Source organism: Carassius auratus, chromosome 35 (assembly GCF_003368295.1).
Source record: "Carassius auratus strain Wakin chromosome 35, ASM336829v1, whole genome shotgun sequence".
NCBI lineage: Eukaryota > Metazoa > Chordata > Actinopteri > Cypriniformes > Cyprinidae > Carassius > Carassius auratus.
The window spans coordinates 7,032,144-7,048,277 of record NC_039277.1 but is presented as its reverse complement, the minus strand read 5'-3'; the positions used below and the strand labels follow the sequence as shown (position 1 = coordinate 7,048,277).

The 16,134-nt window shown below is 40.6% G+C and overlaps 1 pseudogene; it reads left to right on the top strand.

The window, feature by feature from the left end:
* Nucleotides 1-2,098: 2,098 nt before the first annotated feature.
* LOC113054219 (flavin-containing monooxygenase FMO GS-OX-like 2) lies at nucleotides 2,099-13,311 on the top strand (annotated as a pseudogene).
* The last annotated feature ends 2,823 nt before the right edge of the window (nucleotides 13,312-16,134 follow it).

Genomic DNA, 16,134 nt, shown 5'->3' with positions numbered 1-16,134 from the left:
GGTCTGAGGAGGCCAACACGACAACATCATCCACAAAAAGCAGCGACGAAATCGTATGGTCCCCAAACCAGACACTCTCCGGCCCTTGGCTGCGCCTAGAAATTCTGTCCATAAAAATTATGAACAGAACCGGTGACAAAGGGCAGCCCTGCCGGAGTCCAACATGCACCGGGAACAGGTCTGACTTACTGCCGGCAATGCGAACCAAGCTCTTGCTCCGGTCGTGCAGGGACCGAACAGCCCTAAGTAGGGAGCCGCCGACCCCATACTCCCGGAGCACCCTCCACAGGATGTCACGAGAAACACGGTCGAATGCCTTCTCCAAGTCCACAAAACACATGTGGACTGGTTGGGCAAACTCCCATGAACCCTCAAGCACCCTGGAAAGAGTATAGAGCTGGTCCAGTGTTCCACGACCGGGACGAAAACCACACTGTTCCTCCTGAATCCGAGGTTCCACTATCGGCCGAATTCTCCTCTCCAGTACCCTGGCATAGACTTTCCCAGGGAGGCTGAGAAGTGTGATCCCCCTATAGTTGGAACACACTCTCCGGTCCCCCTTCTTGAAAAGAGGGACCACCACCCCGGTCTGCCAGTCCAGAGGTACTGTCCCCAACCGCCATGTGATGTTGCAGAGACGTTTCAGCCAAGACAGCCCCACAACATCCAGCGACTTGAGGTATTCGGGGCAGATCTCATCCACCCCCCGGTGCCTTGCCACCAAGGAGCTTTTTAACTACCTTGATGACTTCAGCCCGGGTGATGGACGAGTGCCCCTCCGAGTCTCCTGCCACTGCTTCCTCAACGGAACACAAGTCGGTGGGATTGAGGAGATCCTCAAAGTATTCCTTCTACCGAGGTCAACAGGTGCCCATCTCTACTGTAAACAGTGTTGGTAGGGCACTGCTTCCCCCTCCTGAGGCGTCGAACAGTTTGCCAGAATCTCTTCGAGGCCAACCGATAGTCTTTCTCCATGGCCTCACCGAACTCCTCCCAGGCCCGAGTTTTTGCCTCCACAACTACCCGGGCTGCAGTCCGCTTGGCCTGCCGGTACCTGTCAGCTGCCTCAGGAGTCCCACAAGCCATCCAGGCCTGATAGGACTCCTTCTTCAGCTTGACAGCATCCCTTACTTCCGGTGTCCACCACCGGGTTCGGGGATTGCCGCCTCGACAGGCACCGGAGACCTTACGGCCACAGCTCCGAGCAGCCGCAGCAACAATGGAGGTGGAGAACATGGTCCACTCGGACTCAATATTTCCAAACTCCCTCTGGATCTGGTCGAAGCTCTGCCGGAGGTGGGAGTTGAAGATCTCTCTGACAGGGGGCTCGGCCAAACGTTCCCAACAGACCCTCACAGTACGTTTGGGTCTGCCGAGTCTGTCCAGCTTCCTCCCCCGCCATCGGATCCAACTCACCACCAGGTGGTGATCAGTTGACAGCTCCGCCCCTCTCTTCACCCGAGTGTCCAAGACATATGGCCGAAGGTCTGATGACACGACCACAAAGTCAATCATCGACCTCCGGCCTAGGGTGTCCTGGTGCCACGTGCACTGATGGACACCCTTATGCTTGAACATGGTGTTCGTTATGGACAAACCGTGGTTAGCACAGAAATCCAATAACAGAACACCACTCGGGTTCAGGTCAGGGGGGCCGTTCCTCCCAATCACGCCCCTCCAGGTGTCACTGTCACTGCCCACGTGAGCGTTGAAGTCCCCCAGTAGAACGACGGAGTCTCCAGTCGGAGCACTTTCCAGCACCCCTCCCAGAGACTCCAAGAAGGCCGGGTAGTCCGCACTGCCGTTCGGCCCGTATGCACAAACGACAGTGAGAGACCTATCCCCGCAGGGAAGCGACCCTCTCGTAAAATAAGCCTTTTTGTATAAGTACATATTTCCTTATGGAAATCTGGGGGTGGCTATAAAAAGGCTATGGGTTTCTATTATTCTAACTCTATTTTAAATCTCTCCTTCTACATGTTGAGACAAGTACATACACAGACCATTTCACCTGAGCGAATCAGCGTCCAGAAACCTTGACCATGTGATTCCCCCCACCTTCCCAGAAACTAAAGTTCAGTGCAGTGGGATACGGGTGGATGCTTAAGTTTCTGCAACATTATTGTTTGACATAGATCGGCTTTTGGACAAAGTGTTGTGCGTGAATGCAAAAGTAAGTTTGAATCGCTAATTATATAGTCGATGAGAGACTTATTCACCTTTGTATACAAGTTATAATGTCCATGAGGTAACAATATCTATATATGTATGCGTGCATTCATAATTAGTGTATTACATTGTAAACATTGTAACCCTGTTGTTTATATGCTTATATACATATCTGGTGAGTGCTTGAGTAACATTTGTTGTTATTAGTACAAGGTAAGTTCCCGTTTGAAACAGGGTCCGCTGCATTTCTTTAAATCAAATGGTTAAACTATTATAAACATAAGGTGTGAAGTTACAGCTGTGCGCTGCTTATAATATAAGAATTACAGCCTGCCTTGTATTCTACATATCTTTTGCAAATAATGTTCATATTAATGTTTAATTATCAAGTTAAATTTATTGTCCTGTGTTGTTGCCAGTTTGTTGTGGTTCATTTTTACTGTTATCATGTATATTATGTATATTCATGTTTATGCCTTTGTTTTATTTTTTTGTGGAAAACCCACAGCCACGACACAACAGTCTGTTGAGTGGTGACAATAAATGGGTTAGTCTTATAAACCTAGTGCATCTTCGTTTCATCTCTAATCGGACAGTCTTTGGTGGGTCAGTACCCTGAGCAAGTAAATAGTTCTATTTGGTGAAGAGCTACAGAAGTAAACCAACTATTTTTATAATCTCATTTTGTCATTACATATTTTTGTGTTAAAATGATGTATAAAACATTAAATCTATTTTCATTACACAGCTGTAATTGCTATGTAAAAGCATGTACACAGGCCTACATCTAAAAGCAACTTCAGATACAGTTTCTATCTCTGAAAGCTTGATTAATACTGATTTAATTGGTAACAGCCTATTGTCATATTACATGTATTCTAATTTAACAGTAACATTTAATAATTTAACATTAAGGTTGACATACATATTTAGGCCTAATATGAAATTCTGTTTAAATCGTTAATAAAAATCAGTTGCCCCTAATGGGAAAGTAAATTTAGATAAAATCATAAAGATAGAATCATCTCTGGTTTATTTCCAGTTAGTGAGTGTAGGTATGACATAACTTCATGAGATAAATGGATATTTCAATATTAAATAAAAAAATCGATTAGGATGAAACACTTTATATGCTGATTCATCACAAAGACAACATTCTTCTTTAGTCTATTCATTTATTTTATGTGAGGATTAAGAATCAAAAAATCTGCTGGGATAATTTGGAAGAATATAAATTATTAAAGAACTTCTTTCAAAAATCTGCAATTAAAGTTATTTTCCTATAAACACAGAGTTGCTGAATATAATTTTTATCTTGCCGCCTTTCCAACCTAAAGAAATAGGCAGCTGAATTCTGCTCACCCTCCTCTAGCCAATTCAGGCAATATCTGATAAAGCCATGCTAAGGATTAGACATAACACAAGGAATAAATTAATATTAATAAATGTAACTGTAAAAATAATGCAAATGTAATTTCATAGTTCTGTACATATTTGTTGACATGCACCAGAACTGTTTGTAAGTTTGTATCGCAAAAAGATCTTACATTTAAAAGTACAGCTGTGCAATAAAGCTGATCTATTCTATAAATTCAGTATAGTGAAAGTGTGCAATATATTTGATTAATTGTCAGGTAAAATACAATTACAGACATTACAGTTTTTCCACCATTGCCTTTTTAATTGCATTGTTACCTTTAAAATTGTTATATTGCAAACATATTCCATCTTTATTTGACCCTCGAACTCTAGCACTCTCTATTCTATTCTATTCTTAGATATTTTTTCGATTTTAATTTATTTATTTATTTAAAAAAAGGAAAACACGGATGACCTAATGTAAATGTATTTAATTAATGATCTACTTAAAGTGGTTAGCGTTATTTCAAAGAACATTTAAACCATCTCTGATTTTTCTTATATCGTGTTTGAGCTCTGCTTTAACACTGGGTTTTGTTATAGACCTAAACCATAAATATTCGACTGAAACTTGTCTATTAATATCTGTTTGCATGAACTTTAACTTTGAACCTTTAACTTTGAAACTTTTAACTGTTGCCCCGCCCTCTACTCCTCAAACCAAGTACTTTCTATGGTGTCATTCGGGGAAAACACGAAAGAACATTGTGCTTTGCGAGTTACCCATCGCGTGTTGGTAGTGGCGTACACGTGTGCCACAGTTTGCTTTGCCGATTGCAAAACAGGATGGGTAAACAGTTTGCCAGAATATACCCTGACCTACCCTGACCCATCCGCCCCCTTCACAGCCATTCAGATCATTTCTTAGGAAAAGAAACAAGGGAAATGTGTTGGTATCATGAAACTTTGAAAGAATTGGCAGTGGCGTATACAGTGAGAGTGTGTGTCTCGTTACTGATAAGAACTGACAGTTTCAGCCAATACTGATAGTTCTTATCAGAACTGACAGTTTCAGCCATTACAGCCGTCCCACAGCAAACAACAGAGGAGAAATCCATATTGATTGGAGGCAGCTGACTCAAAGACATGACCGAAGTTCATATTAGTGACACATTATTCAACTGTTTTGGTGACCAAGCATTTCTTTTCGAAAGGCCTTCAAAATGGGGGATTATGCTCGCTAAATCTCCGCAGTAAACAGCTTTGTGTGTAGTGTGTGTGAGTGATTACCGGCAGTGAGTTTTCCGATCCAGAACACGTAATTGCTTCTGACTCATATGAAACCTGCAAGTGTGCTGATAAAGACAATCAGTGTGCATGTTTGTCAAGGGGGGGGGGGGGGGGGTCATTCTTTATTTAGCTACATAAATTACAAGGAATTATGAAATCGGAATGGAATTTTTGCTTTGTCATTCTGAAACTTTATTTATCGTTCTCTGTTTTTTCTGTATCGGGTTCGTTTTTTTCTTGTAGCTCTGGAGCATGGAGCAGAGGAGTAAAGCTCGTGTAGCGGTGATAGGAGGCGGGCCAGTGGGCCTTTGTGCTGCTCGACATATCCTGTCTAGGCCCGAGGCCTTTGATACACCCGTGGTGTATGAAATGACCGATCATTTGGGTGGGACGTGGTTATATGAGGAACGAATGGGTACATATGACAATGGATATCCCATCCACAGCAGTATGTATAGAGATCTCAGGTAAAGAGCCAAAAGTTGTTCCTATCCCTGCTGAGAATAGACTAGAATAGAGAATTGGTTTTATCTAGTACATCAGCAAGTTTCAGTTTTATTGAGAGTGAGTCACATGCCGATTTGGGTTGATTTGGAAGGGGTCTGAGCCGGTCGGCCATGATGGTAGGACACGCTATCGGTTGCCAGGGTCAACGCCTTCAGAACTGCACAGAGGCGCCACTAAACATTTCAGAGCGCTTTCATTTTTGCGCATTATGTAGGCGGAACAGATCGAGACGGATCTACGAATACAAGAAAGAAAAGGGAGAAAGTAAAGCAATGCAAAAAGATAAGGCGAAAGAAAGGGGACCTTACAGGAACAAGCTCACACCAATCGCAAAACAGCGGTATTTGGAGGAGCTCTCAGGCATCCAAAATATCGACCCATACGAGCTCCCTGCAGCGGCACAGAGACCTGGACCATTTACCTCCATGCTCACATATGGACATTGTGAATTATATTGTTTACGATGTAAGTCACCTTGCATTCACACTGTTACTGGCTTGCAATCACATCTTACATCTTGCAATCACACATTTAACTAGCCAACCCAGAACTGGTTTGTCCACTTTGCAGCCCCCAACACAAAAACCTGGTACAATATGTGTCATTGGGCTAAAATCAAATTATAACTAAACATACACAGCTTTAGCCTACATCAAAACATGTTGAAAACGTTTGTGTACATTGAACATCTCCTTACAATCTAGTGTTTACGAAACAGTCGCAGTTATTTAAGTTGCTTTGTCATTTTTGTCAAGAAGTGTCTGCTAAATGCAATATGTAATTACAACACGCTAAAACGCATGTGAATAAACTTACTTTATTCACAACGACCATATATGTGCGTGGAGGTAAATGGGATGCTCGTACGGGTCTATAGTCCGCCATTTTGCGTTTGGTGTAACCTAAAAAAAAATGTATTCCATTGTTCCTATGTGTTCCATATGTATCGTGTGAGGTACTGGAGCAGTGTTTAACGCAGCAGTAACTTACAGGCATGGTAAAACAGTGCAGAATTGCGAGAACCTCCTCTACTACCGAGTTAACAACACACGTAATGTTTCGCCGCCAGTGTCCTGCCAACATGGCGGAGACTGGGATATCGAGGGGAGGGGCTCTGTGCTGGGACGACAACTCCTCATTCTCATATTTGGTGAAAAGTCGCCAACCTTCAGCGCACTAGCTAGTTTAAATGTTAAACAAAGATACAGCGATAGATGTGTGCGCCATCCTTTGAATGGTCTCTTAAAATAACACACATTGCTAAACATAGTTAACCCAGCGATAGGTTACATTAGAAAATAAGCCTTGACAAAATTCCCCAAACCACCCAAAAGTAATTCATATGGCCGTATGGCATAGGAGTCAGGTAGCCTGCTTCCATCCTTGAGAGTTAATTTACAAAAATAGCTGTCACGGTCCCGCAGAGTCAGGGACTGTACATATTTGGACAGTTATGAACTTTCTTCTGCATCCATGTTTAATAAATCCCTCCTAAAACGTGCTAGTTTACGCATGTCAACATTGCGTCCGTGCCTCTTTTTGCCTCCAGCTAAGCCCCACCCACACGGACACGTTGCAATGTTTACAAACTTTTAAGGGGTCTATAAAAACAACTTATTAAACCTGCCTTTAAGATGTTTTTGTGACTTTCAAGCTGGATGTTTAAGTTGTTTGTTTTTGTTGTTTTTGAGCAGGGGATTTATGAATGTAAATTTGTATACATTTTATAACTTTATGTACTATAAAAACTCATATCTGTTTCAAGAACCAATTTGCCTAAGGAGATTATGATGTTCCCTGATTTTCCCTTTGATGACCACCTTCCTTCTTTTTTGCACCATATGTCAGTTCAGCAGTATTTGGAAAAATACTGTGAGAGACATGACATTGCTCGTCATATCAAGGTATATATGTCTGTCTTAATTCTAAATTCTGTGTTTGGAATAAACTAGAACATTTGAAAAATTGAAAAAATGAAAAATTGCTGAACAAGTTTGGAGGAATGTAGCATTAAATAATATCTTATCAGTGGATATGACTGCCCACTGCTACGAGCATGTGTTCACTACTGTGTGTGTGCACTTTGGATGGGTTAAATGCAGAGCACGAATTCTGAATATTGATCACCATACTTGGCTGTATGTCACATCACTTCATGAGAGTCATCACAAAATAATGCATAAAAGCATCACAAAAGTAATCGACACGACTCGATCGTTAAACTATTACTAAAAACCAGCCCATCACTATCACTGTAAATTCTGCAAAACCAAATGTCTTTAGATATTTGAGGATTGGAACAGAAAAAAAAATCATAATAATGAGAGAAACTGATAGAATTGGAAATTGTGCATGTATGAGAGATAGTATAAAAAAATATATATTGACTTGATTTCACACATTTTATATTATCATTGTCTTTGAAATTGAGGGTAAATCATCATGTTACAAATGCTATTTGGCATGTGTCCTATTAATTTAAATCTGAGAAACCAATGCATCACTCAGTAAATCTGTAATTTACTGACATCTCTTAGTCCACCACCTATATAAAACTTTAAATAAACCGTATTAGTCAAATAAAAATGGCTATTGGGGGAATATTGTTATAGAACCGCTTGTGGCCAAAAAAATGTAGATAATTATGGATTGTCTCTTTGATAGGGTATCTAGGGGTCACTGACATCACTGGCATCAATGTCAGTACAAAATCCAAGGACCCATCAAGTGTGTTTCAAGACCACAGTAGAAACATTCTCAGTGTTACTAAGTATTTTTCTTACCAACGGAAGCAAGAATATTGCTTATGACAGACTGCTTTGTCCCTCACAGTTCAACACCGTGGTGGAAAAGGTGAAGCCCATCTCCATGGAGACGGAGACGGGGGGAGCTGTGACGTGGGAGGTAATTTCACGCAGCACATGTGGAGACCAGAACAAGCAGACATTCGACTCGTGTTTGTCTGTAACGGGTGAGGGATGCCATCTTAAAGAGTCCTTTTATCTCCCAGACATGCTCAAATGGACATAACAGCATCTAATCTCTGCGGTGATGTTCTAAATGCATAGCATTATTCAAATAGTGGCATGTTCATTTACCCCATAATATACCCAGAGGCTTTTATCTGGCTGAATTCTCGCTGAGGTGATGTGAATGGGTATTATGTTATGCATTCATGTGGCATTTCTGTGAGGGAATTCAGAAGACCACAGGAGCCCTTTAGCGTCTCAGCGCTGACTCATATTTCCTTGCTCTTTCTGCAGGCATTACTCCGACCCCCACCTGCCCTACATTCCTGGAATAGAGCATTTTAAAGGTACAACAAATGATCACTGATCACAACAAATGCATAACCTTGAAAGCCCCAACCATTAGTCTCATTACACCCCTACATCTCCCCTTTTATCTCTCTGTCTCTCATCTTCCTACATTTATCTTTACCTTCTTCCACTGCTGTTTTGCAGGGAAAGTCTTACACAGCCACTGGTACCGCTATCCAGAGCCCTTCGCCAACAAGTCCGTTGTGGTGTTGGGGGCCAGAGCATCCGGTGTGGATATTTCCATTGAGATAGCCCAAGTTAATTCTCAGGTTTGTGGCTTAGCTTCCTTTTTTACAATGTCACATACTACTTTAAGTGCATGCCACAGCTTTATTTGGTTGTAAATTAAAGGGTTGGTCACCTGAAAACGAACATCTATCATTATTTACTCACCCTTCATGTTGTTCCAGAGCCAAATGACTTTCATTCCTCTGTGGAACACAAAAGAGCACATAAAAGTGATGTGCAATATTCAAAACAGTGAAGTTTCAGTATTCTTCATATGCTATTATAGGTTTTATTAATATTTTATTAATTTGGTTAGATTTTAATATTTCCCTTTTTTTCTATAGCTATATATTGTATTTTACTGTACATATGTATTTTATTACTTATTGCTTTAGAAAATAAGCATGGATGAAAATACTTTTTTATTTTAAATAAATATTAATGATATGTTGCATTAGCAAATAGCTGAAATAAAACAAGTTTAAGTTTATATATATATATATATATATATATATATATATATATATATATATATATATATATATATATATATATTATAATTATTATTATTTTTATTTTATTTTATTATTTATTTAATTTTGTCTTTTTAAGTTGACGCTTTTATATATATATATATATATATATATATATATATATATATATATATATATATATATAAAATATATATATAAAAATCACAAGTATAATTTATTTAACAATAATAACACTGATTCAAGGACTTCTGAAGCCATAAAAGTATAACAGTCCCATATTTAAAGTTGACATGGAGTGAAAATTCACCCTATTCTATTTTATAATGCATATTATAGATCCAATAATTGAATTTGCTTAAATACCACGCCTGCAAGCTCACGTTCATCTGCCTCCACTTTTGAGTGCAACATGAATCTCTGAAACAACCAATGGACAAAACCAAATCTACACCCTACTTTTTTTTCTTTTCTTTTTTCTCCATATTTTGTTTCACTCGGATGAACAATATGGAAGAAAAGATCTGTCACTACTTCCATATCATTGTGACACTAAACCTTCCCACCAATCCATTTTTATTGTCTCAAAAAGTTATTTGAATATTCTCCTTTTGGGTTTCGCAAAAGAAAGTCGCCATGGCTTTGGATTAATTCTATCCTTCTATCCATCTCAGTGGTAAAAATTTAAATTCTTAATCACTTCCGATTAGTCTCTAGTATCTGAGTGGAGTGAAAAGTGATGCTTGGCCTCACTGATAAGTGACTGAGATTGAGTTAATGTTTTCTCTATTTCTCATCCACAAATGTTTTTCTCAATCTAGGTGATTCTAAGTCATTGCACACCACCCATGTCCTTACCTCCACATCTGGGTATCCAGCAGGCTAGTGCTGTCATTGGGGTTTCAGAGGATGGATCTTTACAGTTCCAGGACGGATCAGTGACCCAGGCTGATATTCTTCTGTTCTGTACAGGATACAAACTTAACTTCCATTTCCTTTGTCCATCAGACCTAGGACTGGATGTACAGGATTTTTTTGTGACTCCACTGTACAAGTACTTGCTGCCCCCTGGTTTCCCTTCAATTTTCTTTATAGGCATTTGCAAACTTATTTGCCCTTTCATACATTTTGACTGTCAGGTGAGCAGAGATTAATCACGGTAAGGTTTGAATACAGTTTGAATACTGATTGTGATTTATTCTCACTTTAATGTTCCTGTTTTTATCAATAGGTTAAGTTCGCTGTTGCTGTCCTGGAGGGCTCAGTCGAGCTGCCCACCCAGGAAGAGATGGAGAAGGAGGTGCAGAAGGAGGTGCAACGAAAACAAGAAACAGGTGTGCAGGTGAAGCACCTGCTCAATTTGGACAAAGATCAGTGGGATTATTACAAGGATCTGGCCAAGGTGGGCCGATTCACACCTCCTCAGCCAGTATTTCAGAGTCTCTATGAAGAGGTGCGCAGACAGAGGCAGAAAGACCCACAGAAATACAGACAGATCAACTATAAGCTCATTGATGCCACACAGTGGGAGATTTTGGAAGCTCCACCAGAACAGACTGGTGTTACAGTCCAGAACAGAGTTTAGCTACAGTCTTGAGGCTAAATGAATGATATTTACACTGTTTTGATTTATTTTTCTAGGGACAAAAATCTGTAGAAATGTGGAAGAAAAAAAAATAAAAACTCTTACAACTCTTACAAAAATTACATTTTAGAATTACTGTTGTCTGATTTTGCTCTATTTCATCAGCAAAAATAGTTCCAAAGTAACAGCTAAACTGCTGCGCATCTCCATTCAAACACAGAAGTGTTTGGTTTATGGATCAGTCTGCACTTTTGAACGAATCTAGTGAGTAAATGATTCAGTCACTCATTCACACGCTTGGATATGTATACCTAAATGCCTCATTAGCAACTGTTTCTATAACCCACTATATGTAAGCTGTCCGGCACCATATTGGAAGGGTCAACTTGACATCATTCACCATAATTGTCAATCAATATTCGAAGATGCCACAATCCTTACATATCTATGGTTCCACTGTCCTGACATTATCCTACTCGTCAGATTTTTCTACCAGGGACTGCACATGCGCACATTAATATTGCGTCCTTTTTCTCATGCTGAACAACAATATTTAATATATCTGCATTACTGTAAGGGTATGTTTAGGGTTGGGGTAGGTGTAGACTTTTATAAACACTATCTAATAGGTAGGAAAAATGTATTTACTGATGGTTTCCTGTAGCTTTATCCGTTCTAACTACAACCGTGAATATAAAACATAATTACTGTATTTGCATTACTGTTAGGGTAGGTTTAGGGTTGTGGTGGGTGTAGACGTTAATAAACCATAACTTTACAGGTTTTTTTTGTTGTCGAAATATACTACCCACTGTTTTAATGGGACGTAGCAAAATCTGACAGGGTAGGACAAATAAACAGAACACCGCCTCTCTCTCGTATTCTCACCTGTGAAAGGTTATCCTGTTTCTTCAGGATTTTAATCCCAGAGGTTTTTACAACAACTGGCAGGGCAGGAATGTGGAAAATCATTAAATATTAATTAATTATTATGGTGAATGACATCAAGTTGACCACTGCAAGATTAGTGGTCGTGTCTACGTGCTTGGAGCTGTTAAATGATCTACCTATACATATCTGTGTTCACAAGGACAGCCACTTTCTTAGTTTCTGAATGAATCGATTGAATAAATGATTCTGTGACAAAAACAGTGACCTGCCGCCACCTACTGGCCCTTTTATTTTCATTTAAGTATCATTTCAGTACTCCAAATCGTTTAATATTTCTGTATTCAAATTTAAAATGTTTCTATTTAATCTTTATGTAACGGATATATTATTTTGAAAGAAGTTTATTTTTGGGATACTTTTATTTTGGCGAGTGGTCCGCTTTTTGCGCATGCTGTAATTGCAGCAGGTGTAGACGAAGAAGAGCGTGATGTATGGGTGTGTCGCACACAGAAGTGAGTGCAGCGTTGTGATCGAGAAGCTCGTTCGATAAAGTTGATTCAACGGAAGATTATCGAGGCTTACGTCGAGTAAAATACAACTGCACTAAGTGAAGGTGTGGAAAGTGACCCGCGGCTCATAGAAGTAAATAGATTTTTTTTCTCGTGATGTATGTTGGCTGTTAGAGTGACGCAGTTACGTAACGTGAAGGCCACTGAGATTGTGAGTAAGCTTAGAGTGAAAACCCTGTTTGCTTGTATTTTTTTTTTTTTAAATATCTTTTATGTGTTTTTGCTGCATTTTGCACTCGTGTTTTGATTGAAACGCATCGGCGAGATCTAACATGTCAACGAGACTGTTCACGTGTAATTAAGCTTCCCACACGTATTAGCGCACGTGAGACCGAGACCGCTGTGAAATGCAATTAACTTTTCCTCCGATCAGAGTTTGAAGATTGAGTTGTTACCCTGCCATCCAAGGGACATCTCCAGTTGATTCATCGCAGTTTGAACCCTTTTGAGGCAGTTTATCTGTGGGATATTTTTTTTCATTTATTATTTTTTTTACAAGACTGAGTGATTTTTTTTTAAATTAAACTGTGATGTTCAGTTTATTTCAACGCACCCTACGTCCAGACAACGCACTCTAATTCATCGTTCTACGAACTGGTATTTTTCTCATTTTTTTCCATTTTATTCAGTGACTGAACTGATAAACAGTGAACTGTGATAATTCAAGTGCACTACAGAACAGAAGATACTGTGAGTAAACCTTTCAAAGGACATTTCTTATAAGTGCTCATTCTAAAGTAAGATTTAATTGTGTATTGTTTTCTTCAAATGTGATTGTTTAAAAGTGATCATTTGAGAAGGGTGAGAATTTGTGGGTCTACCAATTGAAAATTGTATGTGATTTCATTTTGAAGTTTCATTAGGTATTTGTTAAATCACAAGTGAAAGTTGACAAGTGAAAGTTTTTCTTTCAACTGATATGTTGAAGGTGATTATGTAAATTTGTAACAACGGCACAAATACTGTAAATTCTTTATATTTTCATTTAATTGCTTTCTTAATCAGACAAAAAAAATAAAAATCATAGGAAGAAGAAATCTAGAATAAATAGTTTAATTTCTAAACTTGGAACGTGTACTCTTCTCTTGGGAGCTGTCAGGGAGTGGGGAAGTCTCACTTACTTTATTAGATCTGGGGAGGGAGGAGCATATAACACTGCACTGTCATATATGCAATTTCACTTCAGGAAGCCACCGTGTATCACTACTATAACTGAAGCCTACCCTTGTCAATCAGTAGTGTTCTAACACAATAGAGTAAGAAACCACATACCCACATTAGTGTGTAACGAGACTAAAAGGTTGGGGAACGGGGACCAAGATCCTTTCGTTGTCCAAACTTCCAGGGCAGCCATAATCCATTTCCCCTACACAACGGGCTTAATACCCCCGTTACAAAAGTGGCGTCACGAACAGGATCGAATTAGGCACATTTAGATAGTCACACGTCTCCAGGCCCACAAATTTTTGTCAAGTAAGAAAATGTCTGAGCTGGAGGAACTAAAGAGAGAGATGGCAGAGATGCAGAGGAGGTTTGCTGAGCAGGCGGGGGCACTTGACCAAGCCAGGACAGAGCAGAGAGAAGCCCTATCCTTAGCAAAGGTCGTAATTGAGAGCCAGGCCTCTGCCCAAGCGACCCCAGCTGCCATTTATATCCCTAGGGACCGGAAGCTCCCTGATTTCACTGGTTGCGTTTCAAAACCAGGTGACCTGAGTATTGAAGAATGGGTGGCATCAATGAAGTCTGCATTTCAAGTCATGAGGGTGCCCACTGAGGATCGGGTTGAGCTGGTGAAACAGCACCTAAAAGATGAGGCCAGAGCCACAGTGAAGTTCATGATGGATGGAAAAGAGGAGTCTGTTGACAACATCTTCACTGTTCTCCTTGACACCTATGGAGATAAAGTGCCCATTGGTACAAGGCTGAAGGACTTCTATGATCGTGCTCAGAATACAGGAGAAACAATACGTTCCTATGCATATGACCTTCGGGAAAGACTTAATTGTGTTCAGCGCCGAGAGCCAGCTAGAGTAGCAGATGCTGAAAAGGTTTTGAAAGAGCAACTGGTGCTAGGCCTAAAAGATGACTTCTTGCGCCGAGAGATGAAACGCAGAATTAAGGCTGAGCCAGATTTGAGTTTTGTGGAGTTGATGCAAGCGGCAATTACCTGGTCAGAGGAGGAAGAAGCACAGTCTTCTAGTAATCTCAGGCCCAGTATCCGTGCTAGAGGGGTAGTAAATGCTGCTGCAGCACAGGATGCTCCCTCCACTCTGTCTTTAGAGAAGTTGCATGAAGCAATTCAGAAAATAGCTGCTCGTCAAGAGGAATTATATCAAATCGTTCATGCAAAAGAAAGGGATAGACCACAGCAGAACCATCCAAAGAAACAACCGTTAAAAGACAGTGAAGGACGTTATATTTGTTATTCATGTGGTGAACCTGGACACACCAGCCGCTATTGTCCACAAGGAGGCAAGTCTGGGAGGGGACCAGCCCCACCACAGTGTATAGTGGAGTCTGCTGAAGTTACAGAGAAAGACTCAGGAGGTGCAGTACAGAAAAGCCCAGGGCCCTCATTGATTAGATGTCACACTGCAGAATGGCTGGCGGATGAGGCTGCTGATAAACTGAAGGATAGTGCTTTTGGGGATTGTCTTGCAGTTGATGTGAAGATAGCCGGTGTCAGGACCAAGTGCCTCTTAGATACAGGGTCAGAGGTGTCCACCATCTCCGAATCCCACTTCAGACAGCATTTTGGGGAGCAAAAGCTAAAGTTGTCCTCTGCATGTTGGGTTAAACTGACAGCGGCCAATGGACTAGACATTCCTGTCTTAGGTTGCTTACAGGCTGATGTCGAATGTATGGGAAAAGTGTTTCCTAGGAAGTGCATATTCGTTTTGACTGACACAAGTCCTGATGTCAAGGAAATGAAAGGAGTGTCTGGGATCATCGGTATGAATATACTCAATGAAGTGCAGTCTTTGTTCATCTCAGCAGAGGGGATGGAAAATGTAGACAAGTATAGTCAGCGAGATGAAGCTCAAGTCCGGAGGGTACTTGCAAGAGTTGAGAAGGAAGCAGGACATCTAGGGCCTGGCGGAAGGATTGGGTATGTTAAGATTGCTGGAAGACAAGCTGTCACTATTCCTCCCCGCTGTGAGAAGGTACTTGAGGGCCTCTGTGGAGTGTCACCTAGGGTGAAATGTAATGTGCTGGTAGAACCTGCAGATGGCACTAGTTTGCCAAAAGGACTCTTAGTGGCTCATGTTCTTGCTAAAACAAACTGTGGAAAGGTTCCTGTGCGTATGCTGAACTTGAGTGGAAAGACTGTTAGAATTGCACCCCGATCTAGAGTGGCTTCTATTTTTAAGCCAAAAGAGGTGGTCACAAAGGATGTTCTTGAACTGGAGGAAGATGACGGTGTACTTCATGTCAAAGGATTAAAGGAAGATAATGTTCATGCTGATAATAACTTACTTCTGCAGCCGCCAGTTCCGGTTGAAGTAAATTATGAGGGTCTCACACCAACACAATGTGAAAGGCTCGTTGAGTTGTTATCAAAAAACAGAGATGTCTTCTCCAGAGATGACCGAGATTATGGTTACACCACAGCTGTGGTGCATGATATCCCTACTGGCGAAGCACCACCGATAAAACAGCGTCATCGTAGAGTACCACCACAGATATTTCAAGAAGTCAAGAGGCATGTCCAAAATCTGGTGTCT